The sequence below is a fragment of the Sarcophilus harrisii genome, chromosome 4 (genome assembly GCF_902635505.1).
Source record: "Sarcophilus harrisii chromosome 4, mSarHar1.11, whole genome shotgun sequence".
Classification (NCBI taxonomy): domain Eukaryota; kingdom Metazoa; phylum Chordata; class Mammalia; order Dasyuromorphia; family Dasyuridae; genus Sarcophilus; species Sarcophilus harrisii.
The window spans coordinates 210,315,695-210,338,655 of NC_045429.1; positions in this window are offsets into that span (position 1 = coordinate 210,315,695).

The window sequence follows — 22,961 nt, forward strand, 5'->3', positions numbered from 1 at the left end:
AAATTATTGATTGTATCTATAATTTACTGTTTTACCCATTCATTCTTGAGGATGAGATTATTTAATTTCCCATTTCGTTTTGGTCTATTTTCTCATATCACATGTGATTTTTATTGCATCATGATCTGAAAAAAAATGAATTTATTATTTCTGCCTGTCTGCATTTGACTTTGAGGGTTTTATGCCCTAACACATGGTCAATTTTTGTATAAGGTTCATGAACTGTTGAGAAAAACATAAATTGCTTTCTGTCTTCATTGGATTTTCTACAAAGATCCATCTTACCTAACTTTGCTAACATTTTACTTACTTCCTTAACTTCTTATTTATTTTGTGGTTTGATTTACCTAGTTCTGAGAGAGCAAGGTTGACATACTTCACTTGTATAGTTTTGCTGTCTATTTCTTCTTGCAACTCTCTTAACATTTCCTCTATATCACTTAATACTGATATTGCTTCATTATCTGTGGTGCCCTTTAGTGAAATACTGTTTCCTTCCTTGTCTCTTTTAATTAGATCTATCTTTGATTTTATCTTCTTGCTTTTAGTTGATTTGAGGTCCTGTTTTTTTTTTTTGTTTTGTTTTGTTTTGTTTTGTTTTTACTTCACATGAAGCATGTTCACTGTTCCAGCCCTTTACCTTTACTCTGTATGTATCACTATGCTTTAAATGTGTTTCTTGTAAACAGCATATTGAAGGATTCTGGCTTTTAATCCAGCCTGCAATTTCCTTCTGTTTTATGGGAGAATTCATCCCATTCATATTCACAGTTAAATTAACTAATTCTGTATTTCTTCCCATTTATTTACCCTAAGTTATGCTTTTCTCTTTCTTTTCCTCTTTCCCTACTCCCCAGTATTTTGCTTTCAATGACCACCTGCCTCAAATATTCCTCTCTCTTTAGAGCCTTTCTCACTTTTTTATACTTTTCCCGTAATACACATGTTTTTCCTTCTATTAGTCTTTCCATTTCTTTTCCCCCTTTGCCTCCCACTTCCTTAAATGGTGATGTTGGCATATAGGAGCCACCTGATAGTGGCTGCTGAAGATCCTACCCAGACCTGCGGAATGGATCTCCTCTTGTGAGAGAATGATACAAGGAAACTGAGAGGCAGTTGCTGTTCTCTGATCTCTCTGACTGAGAGGCCATTGCATTGTATGACCTCTCTTCTCTTGCCTCTGCCTCCAATTTATTTCATTCCCCATTCACATCACCTTTGTCAGCAAAGGCTACCCTGCAGCTCCTTCCAGATGCTATGATCCATAGCTGTGAAGGCTCTAGGAGAATTGACTTGCCACTTAACAATTCTCTGTTTTTTTGTTTGTTTGTTTGTTTTGTTTTGTTTTTTTGCTGTTATCCCCCTCACCTCTTCCCCCCACAGCATGGTCCACACACTGAGGAATGCAAGCAGCGATATCACTTCTGGGTGGCTGTAGCAGCTGTTGATCTTGTGATATATCATAGAGGCAAACTTTCAAGTGGAGAAGAGGACTGTAATCAGAACAGGCATTTACATCTCTCATCAGTCTCCTGGCTAGGCCCTTTGATATGTTGGCCCATTTAATTACCCCAACTAAAAAAGTCTTATCAGGGTTCTTCCTTTCCTTCCCTGTGGGTTACCAAAGGAACTCTGGAAGGATCCTTCTCAAGAACAGCTCTGGAATGCTGCTGGTTCTTATTACAATTCTTATGCTTCTTATGCCCCACATTGGGTGCCATATGTTGATATAAAGGAGCCAACTGATGTTGATTGCTGGAGATCCAACCCAGACTGTAGGATGGATCTCCTCATGTGAGACGATGATACAAGGAAACTGAGAGACAATTGCTGTTCTCTGAGCTCTCTGACTGAGTTCTCTGCCTCCCTCTCTCCTTTTCCCTCTTCCTCCAATTTATTTTCTTTCCAGTTTGCAACACCTGTGTCAGCAAAGGCTGCCCTGCAATTCCTTCAGATGATATGATCCACAGCTGTGGAGACTCTTAGAGAATTGACCTGCCTTAACAAGGTGAGACACATTTCTGATATTTTCTCTTAGAGCCAAATATGATGAGAGTAAGATTCACACAATGCTCATTCCCCTCCCTTCTTTCAATTATAAGTTTTTTTTCTTTTTTGAATCTTCATGAGATGTAATTTCCCTTATTTTACCTCCTTTTCCCTCTTTTTTCCCAGTACTATCCCCTTTCTTCCTCTAATTTCTTTTTCATATTATCATAATGAAATTAAATTATACCACATTCTCCAAGTATACTCATAACAGAATTATAGTTCTCAAGAGTTCTTTCCTTTGTACTTTTTATACTTTTCTTGAGTTCTGTGTTTGAAGATCAAATTTTTAAATCATTTCTGGTCTTTTCATTAGAAATAGGTGAAATTTACCTTTATCATTGAATGAACATCTTCTTCCCTGAAAGATAGTACTCATTCTAAATGACTAGCTCATTCTTGGCTGTTATCCAAATTCCTTTATCTTTCAAAATATCAGATGCCAGGCCCTTTGATCTTTTAATGTGGACCCTGCTAGGTCCTGGTTAATCCTCATTATGGCACCTTGGTATTTAAATTATTTCTTTCTGGCTATTTGTAATATTGTTTCCTTGGTATGATAGTTCTGAAATTTAGCCACAATATTCCTCAGGGATTTAATTTTGGGGTCTTTTTCAGGAGATGATCAGTGAATTCTCTCAATGGCTATTTTACCTTATGATTCTAAAATATTGGGGCAATTTTCTTTTATAATTTCCTATAAGATAATGTCTAGGTTCTTTTTTTTTTCATCATGCCTTTCAGGAGGTCTAATGATCCTTAGATTATCTCTCCTAGATTTTTTTTCCAGATCAGTTGTTTTTCCTAGGACATATTACATATTTTATTCTATTTTTTCCATTTTTTTTTGTTTTTGGTTGACTGATTCTTGAAGTCTTATTGAGTCATTCACTTCCATTTGTTCAATTCTCATTTCTAGCATATTATTTTCTTCAATTACCTTTTTTAATTGGCCCATTACATTGTTTTCTTCCTTGCATTCTTTTTCCATTTTACAAATATTGTTTTTCAGTGAATTGGTATTTTTTTTCATATCTCTTTTATAGGGCATTATATGCATTTTAAATTCCTTCTTGCAATGATCTTATTTCATTTCCCCATTTTTCTAACTCTCTTTTAAGATTCTTTATGCAATCATCCTTATTAAGCCTTGTCAAATGGGGCCTAGCTCATGTCTCTATTTGGGGCTTCATCTGGAGTTGCTTTGCTTTTAGAAACCTCAGGATTTGAGGGTTGTTATTCTGTCTCCATAAAAGCTGTCTATGGTGAGAGTTCTTTGGGGATTTTTATTCATTTTTAAGGCTTAAGGTCTGTTCAATGCAGAGGAGCAACAGCTGCTTTAATTTGCTTTGGGGCAGTTCTGCTGATTGATTTCTAGTACTGGGTAATGGAAAAAAAAATGTGTCTGCTTTTTGCCATCTTTAGGGGCATTCTTCCCAAAACTATTCTTTAAGGTGTGATTTTCTTCAGATAATTTCTGTATTTCCTTTTCCAAAGCTCTCATTTCCTTTTCCCATTTTTATTTTTTTCTTTTTAGATCCTTTTTTTGTATTAATATAAGAAATTCTTGTGAAATAGACCAACCTTGCGGCCTTCATCTGGAGTCAATTTGCCTTTAGTATCCTCACAGTTTGAGGTCTCTTTTCTTTACCTTGATATATGGTCAGAGGTCTTTTTGCTTTTTTGTTCATTTTTAAAAAGGTTTTGTTTTGCTTTTAGGGCAATAGGGAGATTGTCCCAACCTTCCCCTCCAAGCAACAGAGGCTTCATGCTGCCCTGTGGCTGGTGCTTCTGGCTTCCTTCCCATGCTGGGCATGTTGGACATGCCCAAGTTTCACATTATCTTTGGGTTTGGGGGGCCCACAATTTGCCTTTTTTTGCATTTAAGATCTAATAGCTAATTTGCTGATTCTCTAGCTTCTGAACCAGGACAGAGTAGCAAATGTCTCTATATTTTGGCTAACAGCCTCCTACTCAATTCCTCCAGCATGGCCTGGGTTTCTCTGTAGTATACTCTGTTGGTCTGCAATCCTACCACCACTCCTCGATTCAGATAGACTTCTCCTGGAGAAATGTCCAAATATCTTCTGCTGGAAATTTTTTGCACTCCTTAATTTGTCAGTGCTGTTACTCCAAAAAAAACTATTCAGAGTCTTGATATTGGAAGAGCTGAAACAAAGGCCTTTCTACTCTCTAGCATCATGACTCCACACCCCAATTCTGTTTATTTCACTGCATAAATTCACATAGTATTTCCACTGCCTCTTCGTATTTTTCATTATAGTTATTTCTTACTTAATTTATTTGCTTATATTGTTGAGCAAAACAGTTGGTACACTATATGTACCAGTAAGTTCTTCCTTACTAACACTCTTTAACAAATTTATTAACAAACAAAATATTCTACAAGATTCACAAGTTTGTTGTAACTCTACTTACATCTAACAAGATGATATTGTGTTACTTCAGAATATATCAGTGGACTTAATAAAAATGTGAAAAGCAGTGACACAATCTCAAAATTTCAGAAATCACTGGAAAATTTGAAATCACATTAGAAAATCTATTCAAAAATGAAAATCTTGATTTTCTGATAATCCTGATAAGTGATAAACTAGCCTTTACTTAAAGTCTCTTGCCCCTTCATTGCAGCCCCCTCTAGCCTTGTCTGCCTTTCTTTATTGTTTTTTATTATAATGATGCTGATTATGTGCTATATTTTGACATTAGATTATCAATGGCTGACAGTTACATCAATGAAACAAAAAGATGTTTCATTTGTATAAAAGATTAAAAAAGGAAAGAACACTGGCATAAGGATGAGGAACTCTGATTTAGTTTTATCTGTGGGGTATTGGATAATTCATTTACACTTGCTGATATTTAGTTTCCTCATCTGTGAAAAGGAGGCAGTTGGATTGGATTCTATCACTGGTCTAAAATTAGAAGATTATAAAGTTCAAATGATCTTCTCTCAGTTTATTAATACTGTACTAAGAATTAAGGTAAAAAGACAATTTCCTCAGCATCATCAGTCTCTAAATTGAAGCTAAAGAAATTTTTGAATGACCAAATTGCAAAGATAACTGGATTTTCTGAACTATTGTTTGTGATCAGCATCAATTGGATTCCTGAAACAGTGAAGACAATTGCATATAGTCACACTATATTAAAAAGTACTGCATTCTGACTATTGAAAGGAATATATTAGTTTCTTTCTTATTACTTTAAGAGATGGTGATAGGGAAATTTGGAGAGCAATTTATATAAAGATCATGGAATTATATAGGACAGATTGTGTATCCCTCTCTCTTTTTTCATTCAAGAAATATTTCTTTTCATTTTTTCTTTTTCTGGTTCCCTTATAATTTAACTTCTGCTTGCAAGGTGACTCTGCTATCCTGCTGCCTGCACAGATGTTGTCTAACATCAAATCATTAAACTGTGTTCTGTTCTTCTCCCTGTCCCCCAAATCCCAGATTAGCAGTGAATAGTTGTATCAACACAAAGAAAAAATACTCTATTAGTAGAAGCCTCTAAACACTTAGAACCATACAGGAGATAAAAACAGGAAGGGACCTTCCTGGTCATCTACTTTAATGCCTTCATTTTGAAAATTACAAAACTTGAATTCAGGGATGACAAGTGATATTGCCACGGTTATGGTATTATTAAATGACCTGAGAGGGTGGTATTTCCTTAAAAACAAGAAGCCATAATCAAAAACTCAATACCATTATTTAGTTCAATAGATAAATGACAGAGTCCAGAAAGACTCATCTTTCTGAGTTCAAATTTAGCCTCAAATATTTAGTAGGTTTATGAACTTGAGTAGGTCATGGTTTGATTCATTTAACTCATCTATAAAATGAGGTGAAGAAAGAAATGGCAAAGTACACTTTCCCCCTAATCTACAATATACTTCTCCCGCACAAAACCAGCAATTTCCCATTATTACATAAAAACACAGTCAAACTAGCCTTCTTTACTAGCCTTCTTCCATTAACCCTATTCATCCATTCAGGACAAGAAGCCACAATTACAAACTGACAGTGTATTTCCCAAGAAAACTCCCAAGACTGATCAATTAAATTATCACATAGCAAATTCTGAATTCCCACTTTGATGGAATTAATATTTTATTGGTACTGGGAGGAAATGAAACAGAAACTAATTCCTTTGTCTTATTATTTTTGCTGTTAAGAAAAATGGTTAAATAAATGTGTTTCATATGTATACATGTGTAATAAATTCATGTTACATATGTATATTATATATTGCATATGTATGTGTTTACACATGTATGTGTGTAAAATCTTCAGAATAGCTAAATAAAATATGTAATATAAAACAATGTTTACTTATAATCCACAACCAATATCATATTTAACCGACAAGCTCCAGAGCAGGTGGATTTCTTTAATTATTTGTGGTCTATGATGAATACAAAATAACCTGCAAAAACTTTTCAAGAGATCCATAGGAGGTTGGCAATAGCTCATAGTAATGTGGCATCTATGATGAAGATTGGGTAAGATAAAAGCCTTTCGCCAAACTGCAAGACATTGTTTGCTGTGACCTTTGCTTTGGAAAGCATTTTACTATAACTTGGAACAGCTGGCTGCTGAAAGGGCAGCATCAGGATCAGTTGAAGGGTGTTGAGATATGATGCTATTGGCATGTATCCTGTAAATTTGGGATAAAAATGATCCCAGAAAATGAATGTTCTAGCAGCTGGTCTGACAAAGAATATTGTTTAAACATTCTGCAGCTGATAATTGAGTATTCAGCTAATATATTTTGAAAAGAAGATGGCAGTCCCCAAGGAGTTTTCTAATGACTATAAAATGAGTTCATAGGGGCTCAGAGCCAGATTTAGTAAAAAAAAAAAAAAAAAAAAAAATGAAGTCTTAGAAAATGTTGAGGACAACTAGGTGACTCAGTGGCTAGAGTACCAGGCCTGAACTCAGGAAACCCTGAGATCAAATATGCACTCAGACACTTATTGTGTACCTCTAGGAAAGTCACTTAATCCTGTTTTCTACAGTTTCCTCAGTTGTAAAATGAGATAGAAAAGAAAATGACCAACTATTAAAGAATCTTTGCCAATAAATGTAGTCACAAAATATTGAATATATGAATAGTAGAACTGGGATTATTCTTTGGTATTTTCTAGTATCACACTTCTTTTAGAGATATGGAAACTAAACACTAAAGAAATAAATTAAGAATTATTCAGTATGGATAAAAAGTAATGGTTTAGGAATTTAAAAGATATGAATTCTAAGTGTGGTTCACTTACTGTTATATCATTTGTGGTATCTCAACATCATTTTCATCAGAGGGTTGAATTAGATGATATCAAGGTCCATCCTAGCTCTAAATCCCATGATTTTATATGCTCACAAGATTGTAGAATGAAACTTCTAGTTTTTTTTTTTCTATTAGAAGATAAGACAAAGAAAAAAATCTTTGTCACCTTTGTCACTATTAACTTATCACCCTACATCTTGTTACCAATGAAACTACTAGTCTAGCTAAAATTAATAATACATGATTGGATTCACTACTAGTTTGTTTTCTGACAATATTTTTTAAAAATATTTTATTGTGGGTTTAGTGATTTTCAGCAAAATCAAAAAAAATATTAATTAAAAGAGAATGTTGCTATTAATTATAACATTCTTTTATATGACATTTATGTGTAAAATTTTACTAAGGAGCAAAAAAATGCTTGGTGAACCTTTTTGAACTTCTTATGGTTTTCTTTTATGTATTTAGTTAAACTGGTTAGTTGATATTCCTTTTTTTGGTATTCCTACCTTTATTCAGCACTTCTCTCCTTCTGCTTTCCCATCCCAAAACCCAGGATCAAGTGAAGGTCTCCTTTTAAATAAAAATATCTAGTATAGTGAAGCCCTGAATTTTAAGGGACTAAGGGGGATATCAGACTAGGGAAGTGGTAGCAAAACAAACAAATCAACATATTAGTCATAATTTGTCCTCAGGGACATGACTATGGTATAGCTTATTCTCATTATTGATAAATCCTTCCCCAAATTTCAACCTGACTCTCCAATTATGACAATATAAATTATGAAATTTATTTTTATAAATGTGCTAGAAATGTTTCATTGATCAAATCTTTAGTTGTTACTAATTATTTATTAGTGTAAAAACAAGCAAAAGACAAAGCAAAGCAAAACAAAAATCTTCTGTTTCTTTGGTCCATTTTTTTTTCCTTTTGCTTGTCTGAACTGTTTCTGGAACAGGCCAATTTGCTTTAGATATACCTTTTTCACCTACTGAAAAGTATTTCAAATATATGAAAGGAAAAAAAAAAGATTGAATCTGTTTGAAAAGATTGATAGGGATACATAGAGAATCCACTAAAAACATATAATATTGAATAATATATAGAGAAGATTAAAATAATGGCAAGTTACATAGTATTACTATAAGATTATGGCTATTCTAATCTAAATAGATTTGGTAATGCTGTAGCTTTACATGACCTAGACAAGGGCAACAATCATATTTTTGTGGTTATATTGTAGAAAGAAGAATGACTTTGTTCACGTTTTGTCATACATTTAGCTGAATACCTCATATGATTTGTTGAACAATATGAAGAATAATTTGTAAATTAATTATGAAAAAGTAAAATGTATGTTTATATATATAATATATGTAATATATATTATATATATTTACATATTACATTTATATTTATATTATATATTACATTTATATTTATACATGATGTTTCAGGAAGATATGAGACAAGATTATAACATATACTGTTCCATTTGGGAATAACTATAATTCTGGAGGAATTCAACTTTTAAATACAACATATATTTATTAGATTTCAGCATACCTTCCCTAGGTCTAATACTTCATGACCCAATGGCAATAAAACATGCATATATATTATGTTGCACAATCTTGTGAAGATTCTCAGATTTTACAGACTTACTTGGAATCATTTTGAGCCTTAATAGCTAAAATATATTTTACAATTCTTTTAATAGATAATAAAAGTACTTTCCTGTAAGAGGGCAGCAGATAGTAATGGAACTCTAGATAAGGTACACAATTCTTCAGCTTAGAGAGAACATGCTGACAATGTCTGATTTGGTTCCCCATCTCCACTAAAGTCTCTTGACCTTCCTGAGAAGTCAGGGAGGCTGTGACCACCTCACACCCCTTTGGTGCTCTCAGCCTTTTTGAGAAGTCAAGGGAGGGCAAGACCAGCTGCATTCCACTAGAAACATGGGATATTTACAGTAAAGAAAGGCATATACATATCAATAGCAGAGTGCTTATAGTTTGTACTTGCTCGGTGTGATATGGTGATATAATGGGTCTACATTTGGCACATGCTCAGTGTGCTATAGTTATATAGTGATATGTGCTTATAGTGATATAAGGTATTTAAGGGCTGAAAGGACTGGAAATAGATGGCCTCCATCTTTGACCATCCTCATGAGTCTCCTGACTTCATCATTCCTCCAGTAAGACCAAGGACTCAAGCTGGTCCAGAGGTCCTCTAGAGAACTAGTCCAAATAGTAGATTTTGGCACCCCAGCAGGGAGTTCTAGAAAGCACACTACCTTTTGGTGCCTTAATGTGAAGCATTTGGCTGAGTTCTGTGGAAAAGTCCCCCTGATATGGAAACAGGGTAAGTATAAAAATAAGCAAATGGGAAGAATTGGTAAGAGCTAAATTAATCACTTTTGTTTTTCAGTCAAAATGAGGCAGATAGTAAGAAATAAACTTCCCTTCTGGAAGTATGAAGCATGCTTAGTTAGGTTAACAGGGAAGCAGAGTTTCTTAGTAATTAAGGAGTAGATCTTTAAGTTCTCAAGTGCTTAAAAGCACATGTTTCCTTGGCTCTTTAAAGGAGCAAACTTAGAGCCAGAGAGGTGGAAGTCAATGGGATAACAAACTGAATACAATGGGTTAAAATTGGTTTTAAGGAATCCCACAAGTTTGAAAACTAAGGAAGATTTTAACTTGGATGGCCAAACAAGGAAATATCAGGAAAGAAACAAGCAAAGACTTTATGGCTGTGGCTTCTGAGAGTACATGATGTGGAACATAGTTGAGGAAGTCTTTTTTTAGCATTTTACCAATTCATTTTGCTTGTTACTGCACTAGGAGATCTGCAGGGCATGGCCTTTTGATCAAGAAAAGAGTTATGTATCTTAAGTACCATGATGAGTTGGCCAGAAAAGGAATTAAGTACATTAAGTACCTTTCAAAGTATGTGGTGCTTTTCACATTCAAAACTCCTTTTCAAATCTGCCTATAGCCAAGCATGCACCCTTAGGGTATTCCCCATCTCTTGACCCTCCTTCCTTAACTCCACTTTCCTGGGCAGGAGGACGAGGAGAAGTGGGAAGGGCAATGACACCATCAGCTCAGCCAATGCAGCAGTTTGCCCACCCCTTAAGTCCTCATTATAAGAGGGGGGGGCAGTTCGGCTCCAGGGCCCCATGCAAAAGACACTTGGGGCATGATGACAACTTCTGTTACAACCAGAGAAGCAACGTGATGGGGGAAAGGGATTGTAATTAGGGGGAATAGAGTTGTATGTGGTTGGGACTACTGAGATATCCCCTGGAGGACTGAAACCTATCCCTGTCAGGCCTAAAGACCCCTTACCTCCACACACAGTCAACTTGATCATTTCATCACTTGAGAGTGCTTATAAAACAGTGTCCATCTATACACTGATTTGGGAAAGTACAGAATGTGTAGCTAATGTCCCAGTAACTAATATAGGCAGACAATGAGTGATCTATCAGCCAGCAGAAGTAGTAGCATCAGGCCTCCTGATACACACTCCTGAAATGCAATTTGGTGATATTTACCCAGTTTTTAATTCCCAACCACAGAATCTAGGAATATTCTGGAATGTAGTTGTTATAGCTGACAATCCTATGCTCACTATCAACATAAATGCTATAACATTGAAAGGGTTGGTGAACATGGGTACAGATTGTATAGTAATTAGAGGTGCCAGTTGGCCCAGTCATTGACCAAAGATTACAGCAAACACCCATATGTCTGGCATAGAAGGATCAATAGTAACAGAAATTAGTGCTACTCCTTTGAGAAGCAAATTTGAAGATAAGACAGAAGGTTTTACTTCTTTTGTAGTTAAAAAAATCCCCATCAATCTTTGGGGAAGAGACTGTTTCTATTCTATCACTCTGGATAAGGAAGATATGAAAAGAATTGCCTTTTCAATGCCCAGCGTTAATTTAACTGAGCCTTAAAAAGATTTGAATGGACAGTTTTGCCACAGGGAATGAAAAATAGCCCTGTTATATGTCAAATGTATGTTGCTGCTGCTCTTACTCCAGTAAGAAAAGCATTTTCAAAAGTTGTTGTTATATAGTATGAATGATATCTTGAGGTGTACACCTGAAGAGCAAATGTTAAATGCATGTCTACAAAAGACCACAGAAACATTAAGGAGCTATAAATTGTATATAACTCCAGAAAAAAATTCAAAGGCACACTCCTTTTCAATAGTTAGAATATAAATTTTATACTAAGGTGCTTACACTACAAAAACTTTCTTTAAGAACAAAGAAGTTGAACACCTTAAATGACTTTCAGAAATTGATAGGAGATATCCAATGGATACGTCCAGTGTTGTTAGGTTTAACTACCTTTCAATTACAACCATTATATGACATTTTAAGGGGAGACACTGCTTTAGACTCACCGTGCTAGCTTACAAAAGAAACTCAAGAGGCTTTGAGAGAGGTTGAACTAGCTTTATCCAATGTGGTTGAAAGAGACTCAGAAAGCTTTGGAAATATCAGTTTTTGCTACAAAAGAAGCACCCACAGAAGTCCTTCATCAAGGAAACAGTGTGAGGAGAAGACCCTCCCAGCACAACCAGACCAAAGTCTTACCCCTTACCTAGTGCTTGTGGCTAGAATGTTATTAAAGGCCATTAAGCAAGCAGTACAATTATCTGGAATAAGACTTGGAAAGATATACACCTTTTATGCTAATGCACAAATTAATGTATGCTGTGAAACCATCCCAGAGTGGGAAATTTTATTGGCCACAGCTCCAAATTTTACATACGGATCTCCATTAAAAGTAAACCAGCTATTACATAATTAGACTTGAATTTTTGAAGAAAATGCTTCTAAAATTCCTCTTAAAGGACCAACTATCTTTACAGATGCATACAAACATAACATTTCTGCTGTATACTATCATGATTCAACTATAGAGTAGTCAGAACTTCCATTCAATCCACTCAGCAGAAGGAATTATATGCAATCATGCTAGCTCTTACTTATTATCCAGGGGATGTAAATATAATATCTGATTCGATCTATTAAGTAGGTGTGGTACAAAGAATTGCCACAGCCCAAATAAAATTTGTAGCTTTCAATGTATATCAGCTTTTTAAGGAAATTAAAGAGCAAGTGAGAGAGTGTCCAGGTAAGTATTATATCTTGCATGACCACTCTCATAGTGGACTTCCAGGTACTATTTTTTGTGGAAATTCAAAAGCACATCACCTTCTAACCATGGTGGCTAATACTCCTTTTTTTCAGGCAGCCCAAGAATCTCATTCTAAATATCATCAGAATGCTTGAGCTTTATGTCTGCAATTTGGAATAACAAAAGAGGAAGCTAGGAGCATAGAAAAACCCTGTACAGTTTGCCTTCCTTTCTATAATGCTATACTATACTCCTACAAGGAAAAAACCCTCATAGTTTGAGACCCAATGAAATTTGGCAAATCGATGTGACTCATAATAAATCTTTTTATTGTCTGTCTTTTATCCATGCTGTAGAAGCCTCCTTTTCAGGATTTACTTTTGCAATACCAGCAACAAAAGAGTAGTCACTGAATTTCTTTTGTTTTTATTATCTTTTTTTCTTTTTTCTTTCTTTCTTTTTTATTATAATAACTTTTTATTGACAGAACCCATGCCAGGGTAATTTTTTACAACATTATACTTTGCACTCACTTCTGTTCCAATTTTTCCCCTCTCTCCCTCCAACCCCTCCCCAAGAAGGCAAGCAGTCCTATATATGTTGAATATGTCGTAGTATATCCTAGATACAATATATGTGTGAAGAACCGAACATTTCTCTTATTGCACAGGGAGAATTGGATTCAGAAGATAAAAATGACCCGGGAAGAAAAACAAAAATGCAAGCAGTTTACATTCATTTCACAGTGTTCTTTCTTTGGGTGTAGCTGCTTCTGTCCATCATTGATCAATTTAAGCTGAGTTAGGTCTCTTTGTCAAAGAAATCCACTTCCATCAGAATACATCTTCATACAATATAGTTGTTTAAGTATATAACGATTTCCTGGTTCTGCTCATTTCACTTAGCATCAATTCATGTAAGTCTCACCAATCCTCTCTGTATTCATCCTACTGGTCACTTCTTATAGAACAATAATACTCCATAACATTCATATACCACAGTTTACCCAACCATTCTCCAATTGATGGGCATGCATTCATTTACCAGTTTCTAGTTACTACAAACAGGGCTGCCACAAACATTTTGGCACATACAGGTCCCTTTCCCTTCTTTAGTATCGCTTTGGGGAATAAGGCCAGTAGTACCACTGCTGGATCAAAGTGTATGCACAGTTTGATAACTTTTTGGGCATAATTCCAGATTGCTCTCCAGAATGGTTGGATTCATTCACAACTCCACCAACAATGCATCAGTGTCCCAGTTTTCCCACATCCCCTCCAATATTCATCATTATTTTTTCCTGTTATCTTAGCCAATCTGATAGGTGTGTAGTGGTATCTCACAGTTGTCTTAATTTGCATTTCTCTGATCAATAGTGATTTGGAACACTCTTTCATATGAGTGGTAATAGTTTCAATTTCATCATCTGAAAATTGTCTGTTCATATCCTTTGACCATTTATCAATTGGAGAATGGCTTGGTTTCTTATAAATTAGAGTCAATTCTCTATATATTTTGGAAATGAGTCCTTTATCAGAACCTTTAACTATGAAGATATTTCCCCAGTTTGTTGCTTCCCTTCTAATCTTGTTTGCATTAGTTTTGTTTGTACAAAGACTTTTTAATTTGATATAATCAAAATTTTCTATTTGATGATCAGTAATGGTTTCTAGTTTATATTTGGTCACAAATTTCTTCCTCCTGCACAAGTCTGAGAGATAAACTATCCTATGTTCCTCTAATTTATTTATAATCTCTTTCTTTATGCCGAAATCAAGGACCCATTTTGATCTTATCTTGGTATATGGTGTTGAATGTGGGTCCATGCCTAATTTCTGCCATATTAATTTCCAGTTATCACAGCAGTTTTTGTCAAATAATGAATTCTTATCCCAAAAGTTAGTATCTTTGGGTTTCTCAAACATTAGGTTACTATAGTTGACTATTCTGTGTTGTGAACCTAACCTGTTCCACTGATCAACTAATCTATTTCTTAGCCAATACCTAATGGTTTTGGTGACTGCTGCTTTATAACATAGTTTTAGATGTAGGTACAGGTAGGCCACCTTCATTTGATTTTTTTTTCACATTAATTCCCTTGAGATTCTCGACCTTTTATTCTTCCATATGAATTTTGTTGTGATTTTTTCTAGATCATTAAAATATTTTCTTGGAAATCTGATTGGTATAGCACTAAATAAATAGATCAGTTTAGGGAGTATTGTCATCTTTATTATATTCACTCGGCCTATGCAAGAGCACTTAATATTTTTCCAATTATTTAAGTCTGACTTTATTTGTGTGGAAATTTCTTTGTAATTTAGCTCATAAAATTCCTGACTTTCCTTTGCTAGACAGATTCCCAAATATTTTATGCTGTCAACAGTTATTTTTTTTTTTTAAAGTCACTGGTTTTTATTGTTTTCTTCATTTTAATTTTTTTATTCTGAAATGAAATGCCAAAAGAATAAACATTGCCATTTACATAGAAAAGATGATTGTACACGGAACTACAACAGTCAAGTACAACCTGACTTTCTTCTTACGTGTGTAATAAATCCAAGAGATAACTTTCAAATCTGTCCTGCTGCTCTGTAGTTCCTTTGGTACTTTCTTCTCTTCTGAACATTTTAAAGGCAATGTTTCAGCGACTCTTTTCTTTTTTTTTTAATACCTTTTATTTACAGCATATATGCATGGGTAACTTTACAGCATTAACAATTGCCAAACCTCTTGTTCCAATTTTTCACCTCTTACCCCCCACCTCCTCCCCCAGATGGCAGGATGACCAGTAGATGTTAAGTACATTAAAATATAAATTAGATACACAATAAGTATACCTGACCAAAATGTTATTTTGCTGTATAAAAAGAATCAAACTCTGAAATATTGTACAATTAGCTTGCTAAGGAAATAAAAAATGCAGGTGGGCATAAATATAGGGATTGGGAATTCAATGTAATGGTTTTTAGTCATCTCCCAGAGTTCTTTCTCTGGGCATAGCTGGTTCAGTTCATTACTGCTCCATTGGAAATGATTTGGTTGATCTCATTGCTGATGATGGCCAGGTCCATCAGAACTGGTCATCATATAATATTGTTGTTGAAGTATATAATGATCTCCTGGTCCTGCTCATTTCACTCAGCATCAGTTCATGTAAGTCTCTCCAGGCCTTTCTGAAATCATCCTGTTGGTCATTTCTTACAGAACAGTAATATTCCATAATATTCATATACCACAATTTATTCAGCCATCTCCAACTGATGGACATCCATTCAGTTTCCAGTTTCTAGCTACTACAAAAAGGGCTGCCACAAACATTCATGCACATACAGGTCCCTTTCCCTTCTTTATAATCTCTTTGGGATATAATCCCAGTAGTAACACTGCTGGATCAAAGGGTATGCATAGTTTTATAACTTTTTGAGCATAGTTCCAAACTACTCTCCAAAATGGTTGCATTCGTTCATAACTCCACCAACAATGCATCAATGTCCCTGTTTTCCTGCATCCCCTCCAACAATCATCATTATTTTTTCCTTGTCAACAGTTATTTTGAATGGAATTTCTTTTTGTATCTCTTGCTATTGGATTTTGTTGGTTATGTATAAAAATGCTGAGGATTTATGGGGATTTATTTTGTGCAATTTTGCTGAAGTTGTGAATTATTTCTAATAGCTTTTTAGCAGAATCTCTGATGCTCTCTAAGTATACCATCATATCATCTGCAAAGAGTTATAGTTTGATTTCCTCCTTGCCTACGCTAATTTCTTTGATCTCTTTCTTGATTCTTATTGCCGAGGCTAATGTTTCTAATACAATATTAAATAATGATGGTGATAGTGGGCAAACTTGTTTCACTCCAGATCTTACTGGGAAAGGTTCCAGTTTTTCCCCATTGCATATGATGCTTACTGACAGTTTTACATATATGCTCCTGACTATTTTAAGGAAAAGTCCATTTATTCCTATACTCTCAAGTGTTTTTACCAGGAATAGATGTTGGATTTTATCAAATGCTTTTTCTGCATCGATTGAGATGATCACATGGTTTTTGTTAGTTTAGTTATTGATATAGTTGATTATGCTAATAGTTTTCCTAATATTGAACCAGCCCTGCATTTCTCATATAAATCCTAGTTGGTCATAGTGTATTATCCTGGGGATGATTTTCTGTAATCTTTTTGATACTATTTTATTTAAGATTTTAGTATCAATATTCATTAGGGAGATTGGTCTATAATTTTCTTTCTCTGTTTTCAGCCTACCTGGTTTAGGTATCAGTACCATGTTTGTGTCTTAAAAAGAGTTTGGTAGGACTCCTTCAATCTCTATTTTTTCAAATAGTTTATATAGCATTGGAGTTAATTGTTCTTTAAATGTTTGGTAGAATTCACATTTTAATCCATCTGGTCCTGGGGATTTTTTCTTAGGGAGTTGGTTAATAGCTTGTTCTATTTCTTTTTCTGAGATGGGCCTATTTAGGATATTTACTTCTTCCTCTGTTAATCTGGGCAAGCCATATTTTTGAAGGTATTCTTCCATTTCATCTAAGTTGTCAAATTTATTTGCATAAAGTTGGGTAAAGTGACTCCTAATTATTGCTCTAATTTCCTTTTCATTAGTGGTGAGTTCTCCCTTTTCATTTTTGAGACTAACAATATGACTTTCCCCTTTCCTTTTTTTAAAATCAGATTTAGTAAGGGTTTGTCTATTTTGTTGGTTTTTTCATAGAACCAACTATTAGTTTTATTAATTCAATAGTTTTTTTTTTTACTTTTATTGTTAGAATTTCAAGTTTAGTGTTTGACTGGGGGATTTTAATTTGTTCCTTTTCTAGCATTTTTAGTTGCAAACCCAATTCAGTGACCTTCTCTTTCTCTATTTTATGCAAGTAGTCCTCTAGAGATATGAGATTTCCCCTTATTACTGCTTTGGCTGCATCCCACACATTTTGGTATGATGTCTCATTATTGTTGTTTTCTTGGGTGAAGTTATTAATTGTGTCTATGATTTGCTGTTTCACCCAATCATTCTTTAGTATGAGATTATTTAGTTTCCAATTATTTCTTGGTCTATTTTCCCCTGGCTTTTTGTTGAGTGTAATTTTTATTGTATCGTGGTCTGAAAAGGATGCATTTAGTATTTCTGCCTTACTGCATTTGAGTTTGAGGTTTTATGTCCTAATATATGGTCAATTTTTGTATAGGTTCCATGAAGTGTTGAAAAGAAAGTGTACTCCTTTCTATCTCCATTTCATTTTCTCCAGAGATCAATCATATCTAACTTGTCTAGTATTCTATTTACCTCTTTAACTTCTTTCTTATTTATTTTGTAGTTTGATTTATCTAATTCTGAGAGTGCAAGGTGAGATCTCCCACTATTATAGTTTTGCTGTCTATTTCTTCTTGCAGCTCTCTTAATTTCTCTTTTAAGAATTTAGATGCTACACCACTTGGTGCATATATGTTTAATATTGATAATGCTTCCTTATCTATGCTACCTTTTAGCAAGATATAGTGTCCTTCCTTATCTCTTTTAATTAGATCAATTTTTGCTTTTGCTTGATCTGAGATCAGGATGGCTACTCCTGCTTTTTTGACTTCACCTGAAGCATAGTAGATTTTACTCCAAACTTTTACCTTTCCTCTGCATGTATCTCCCTGCTTCAGGTGTGTTTCCTGTAAACAACATATTATAGGATTCTGGTTTTTAATCCATTCTGCTAACTGCTTCCTCTTTGTGGGGGAGTTTACGCTGTTCACATTTATGGTTAAAATTACCAATTCTTTGTTACTTGCCATCTTGTTAACCCCTGTTTATGCTTTTCACCTTTCTTTCCTCCTTAGCCCTCTTCCCAGTATTAAACTTGTGAGCACCACTTTCTTCTCGCAACCCTCCCTTTTTAGTATCCCTCCCCCTGCCTTAGAGTTCCTCCCCCTATCTTACTCCTTTCCCTCACAGTTTCCATATTCCCTTCTGCTTAGCTTATTCCTTTCCTTTTTACTTTTCCCTTCTCACTTTTCAATGAGGTGGAAGAAGTTCCACCATAAATTGAATATGTCTAAAATTTTTCTCTTAAAGCCAATTCTGATGGCAGTAAGATACCCACTATATTCATCCCCCTCCATTCTTTCTCTCAGATATAATAGGTTTCCTTTGCCTCTTTGTGAGATGTAGCCCCTCCACTTTACCCTTTTTCCGGTACAATGTCCTTTCTACCTCTAGTTTCTAGAACAAGGTATATATGTATTCTTTATATATCTTTACAGCAAAAATATAGTTCCCAAGATTTCTTTTTACCTTTTTAGGTTTCTCTTGAGTTCTATATTTGTAGATCAAATTTTTTGTTAAGTTCTGGTTTTTTCATCAAAAATAGGTGAAATTTACTTATTTTGTTGAATGACCATCTTCATCCCTGGAAAAAGATGCTCATTCTGACTGGGTAAGTTATTTTTGGTTGCATACCGAGATCCTTAGCCTTTTGGAATATCATATTCCAGGCCCTTAGATCTTTTAATGTGGATGCTGCTAGATCTTGGGTGATCCTTATTGTGGCTGCTCTATATTTGAATTGAGTTTTTCTAGCTGCTTGAAGTATTTTTTCCTTCATTTGAGGGTTTTGGCGTTTGGCCACTATATTTTTTGAAGTTTTGATTTTAGAATCCCTTTCAGTAGGTGATTGATGAATTCTTTCAATGCCTATTTTATCCTCTGTTTCTATGACTTCTGGGCAGTTCTTTTTGATAATTTCCTGGAAAATAGTGTCCAGGCTCTTTTTTTCATCATATTTTTATGGGTCCAAGAATTCTCTGATTGTCTCTCCTAGACCTATTGTCCAGGTCTGTTGTTTTCCCAAGAAGGTATTTCTCATTTTTCTCCATTGTTTGATTTTTTTGGTTTTGCTTGACTGATTCTTCTTGTTTCCTCAAGTCATTCAATTCCATTTGTTCAATTCTGATTTTCAATGAAGTATTTTCTTCACTCACTTTTTTAATATCTTTTTCTAATTGTCCAATTGAGTTGTTTTGTTCTATGGAATTTTTTTTCCATTTCACTAATTTTATTTTTTAGAGAGCTGTTTTCTGTTTCTGGTTCACTAATCCTGTTTTTCAAGGATTTGATTTCTTTATCCACTCTGTCTTTAAATGAGTAGAATGACTTCTCCAGACTCTCTTGCCAAGCCTCCCTCTCCTTTTCCCATTTTTCTTCTAGCTCTCTTGTGAGAGCCTTTTTAATTTCTTCTATGAGATTCATCTGTGCTGAGGAACAGATGATCTCCTCCTGTGGGGATTCACCTGGAGACAGTTTGTTTTTAGTGTCCTCAGGGTTTAGAGTCTGCTCTCTATCTGTATAAAAGCTGTCAGTGGTTAAGGTCCTTTTCATTTTTTTGCTCATTTTGTCAGAGAAGAATCAGAGACAAACTAGCAAAGAAAAAAAGGAAAAAAACCCAAATGGACTCTGCTTTTTTGGGGAGAGGGGCTGGGTAGTGTTACTGAGCTTCCTCTACAGACTGCAGGGGGCAGCAGCGAGGCACTAGCAGGACTGTGCTCCACCTCGGTCCAAGTCTCTTAGAACATGCCAAGATGCTGTAGGGGAGGGGTGGCCAGGTCCTGAGAAACTCCAGCTGTTTGGGGTTGTATTCTTTACCCCTTGTGTTTTTAGCTTCTCTGCTGGGCTACTGACTTGCTGCCAGAGAAAAGTATTCAATCCTCTAGCAAAGTTCTCCCCACAGAGACCACTGAGATCAAACCCCACCGGCCTCTGGTCTGCTTGGCTGTGAGCTGCCTCCCGTGTTCTCACTGCCGCTGCCCTCAGCCTGAGCACGATCTAAAACCGTCCCCACCCTTGAGTAAAAAGAGACCTTTCCTGTCAAATCTCAAGAATGTCTTTTCTTGGTAACTATTTGTGGGTTTTTTTTTTTTCAGTCAAGCATTCATTCAGAGGCTTGTCATGAAATGAATTCTGAGAGAAAACGTGGAGCTTACACAACTGTGTGCCTTCTCTTTTCCATCTTGGCCAGAAGTCCCGTCACTGAATTTCTTATATGAGCTTTTGCAATTATGAGTGTGCCACAAGCAAGAAATAATGGACCTGCCTATACTGCTAAATATTTTGCAAACTTTTGTGTCCAGTATCAGATTTTGCACACCACTGGCATACCTTTTAATCCTCAAAGAAAGCAATAGTAGAGAGGAGAAACAGAGGCAACTGGACACTCCTCCAAAAACAAAAGGGGAGCCACAGGTAATCCTAGAGAACTTCTGAACTTAGCCCTTTATATTATTAATTTATTTGATTTTTGATGAAGACACCCTGGCTTTGGCAGACAGATTTTATAACCTACTGGAAGAACAGTGTCCAGTGAGAGCAGCTCCACTCTCTTTAGATAATCACCAGGTGATGTGGAGAGACCCAGAAAGTAGTGAATGGAAAGGACCAGATAGGTTAACTACCTGGGGGAAAGGGTTTGCATGTGTCTCTACAAATGGAGAAGGAATAAGATAGGTGGCAACAATCAGTATCCTCCTTATTCCTCTGAGAGAGATAGAAAAAAGAGAACCCTTAAAACGAAGAAGACCCAAGAAACATCTGGTGGTTCTATCTGTGACTATGTGTGCCATTGAAAGAGCATTACAGTTAACCCTATGTGTATGGCAATTAACTCATGAACATCAAAAAATGTTAATGAAACTATTGCAAGACTTCAAAAACCCACAGGAATCATTGGATTTCCTGACACATGAAGTGATGGGTAATAGATTGGTTTTGGACTACCTCTTGGCTGCTGAAGGAGGTGTAAATGTTGTTATGAATTGATAGTTATTTTCTACAACTTCCTTTAGGATTCATGGAAATCTTTTATAATACTGTATCGATTCATATTGTTTGTAACATCTCTACTAGCCTGTGTTATATTACTACTTGCTTGTGTAATACCTCCCATGAGTTTATGTATACCTGTTTCAACTAAGAAAAAAATGAAAACGGGAGATGTAGAGGGCCACAGATAGGTGGGGTACTCTGGCTAAGGCATAAGACCTTTTACCCCAGAGGGAACCTGCTGACAATGTCTGGTTTGCTTCTCCATCTGCCCTAATGACTCTTTGCCTTCCCTGAAGTTAGTGAGGGCAAGACCACTTGTGTTCTACTTGAAGCAAGGGATACTTACAGTAAAGAGAGGCATTTATATATCAATAGCAGAGTGTTTATAGTTAGTACTTCCTCAGTGTGATATGATGACATAATGATTCTACAGCTGACACATGCTCAATATGATGTAGTGATGTAATCATACTAAGATATCTAAGGGCTGAGAGGACCGGAAATAAATGGATTCCATCTTTGACCATCCTTGTGAGACTTCTGTCTTCATCACTCCTCCATTAAGACTAAGGACTCAGGCTAGTCCCTAGGTCCTCCAGAGAGTTAGTTCAGACGGTATATTTTGGCACACCAGCATGGAGGCTCTAGAAAGCAATGGTACGTTTTGTCACCCCAACTTGGGGGCTCTAGCAAGCAAGATATTTTAATCACCCCAGTCTGGAAACATTGGAAAGCAATGGTAAGTTTTGTCACCCCAACATGAGGGCTCTAGAAAGCACACTAAACTTTTCCCCCAAAAAATTTCAGCATTCCACTCGGTATAATTTTATCTGTAACAAACAGATTTTATACATATCAATGCTTAGCGATTGTTTTAAAAAAATCTTCTCATTGTTATACCAACTTAAAAAAAAAACAAAAAACAAACCTTAAACTGTGCTGAAAAAGAATCACTAACAACTTTTCTATCTCCTAATTCTCTCTAAAGATTATTGCTTGTTTTCTGAAGATGTATTAGAGTGTTTTCAAGTAATGGTTTCTCAGTTTTTAATCATTTTTCTTTTTCAATCAAAATAGGTTTTCACTTTAGTACAGTTAACAGTTTTATTGGGGGTTTGAACAATTCAGGTATTGACTTCAATGCAGTGACAGCTGCAAAATAGTTATTAAAGTGAATTTTAATAATAATAATATATATTGTAGAAATTAAAGAATTAAAAACTCAATAAGTGAGACCTATCAAACATGTGTTCCATTAAATATAGTATAGACTAACAGAGAACTAACTCTAGGTAGAAAAACTAACTTAAAATGTTCTGAATAAGTCCAGTTTTAGTAGGACACAGTCATGACTGTTGCTCTCACAAAAATAAAAGATTTCAAAATGATCACCCTAAATAATTTATATAATGCTTTGAATTTTATAAATAGAGTTCAAATGAACAAAAAGCTTTATGTAGAGTTGAACAGGAGGGAAAGAGGAGGATGGATTACTTTTAATTAGCAAAAAAAAACCAAATAAAAATCCCTCATTTATGGATCTCATTTACAGATTATATAAAGTCACATTTGATTCTTATGACACCCATATTTTGCTAGAGCTA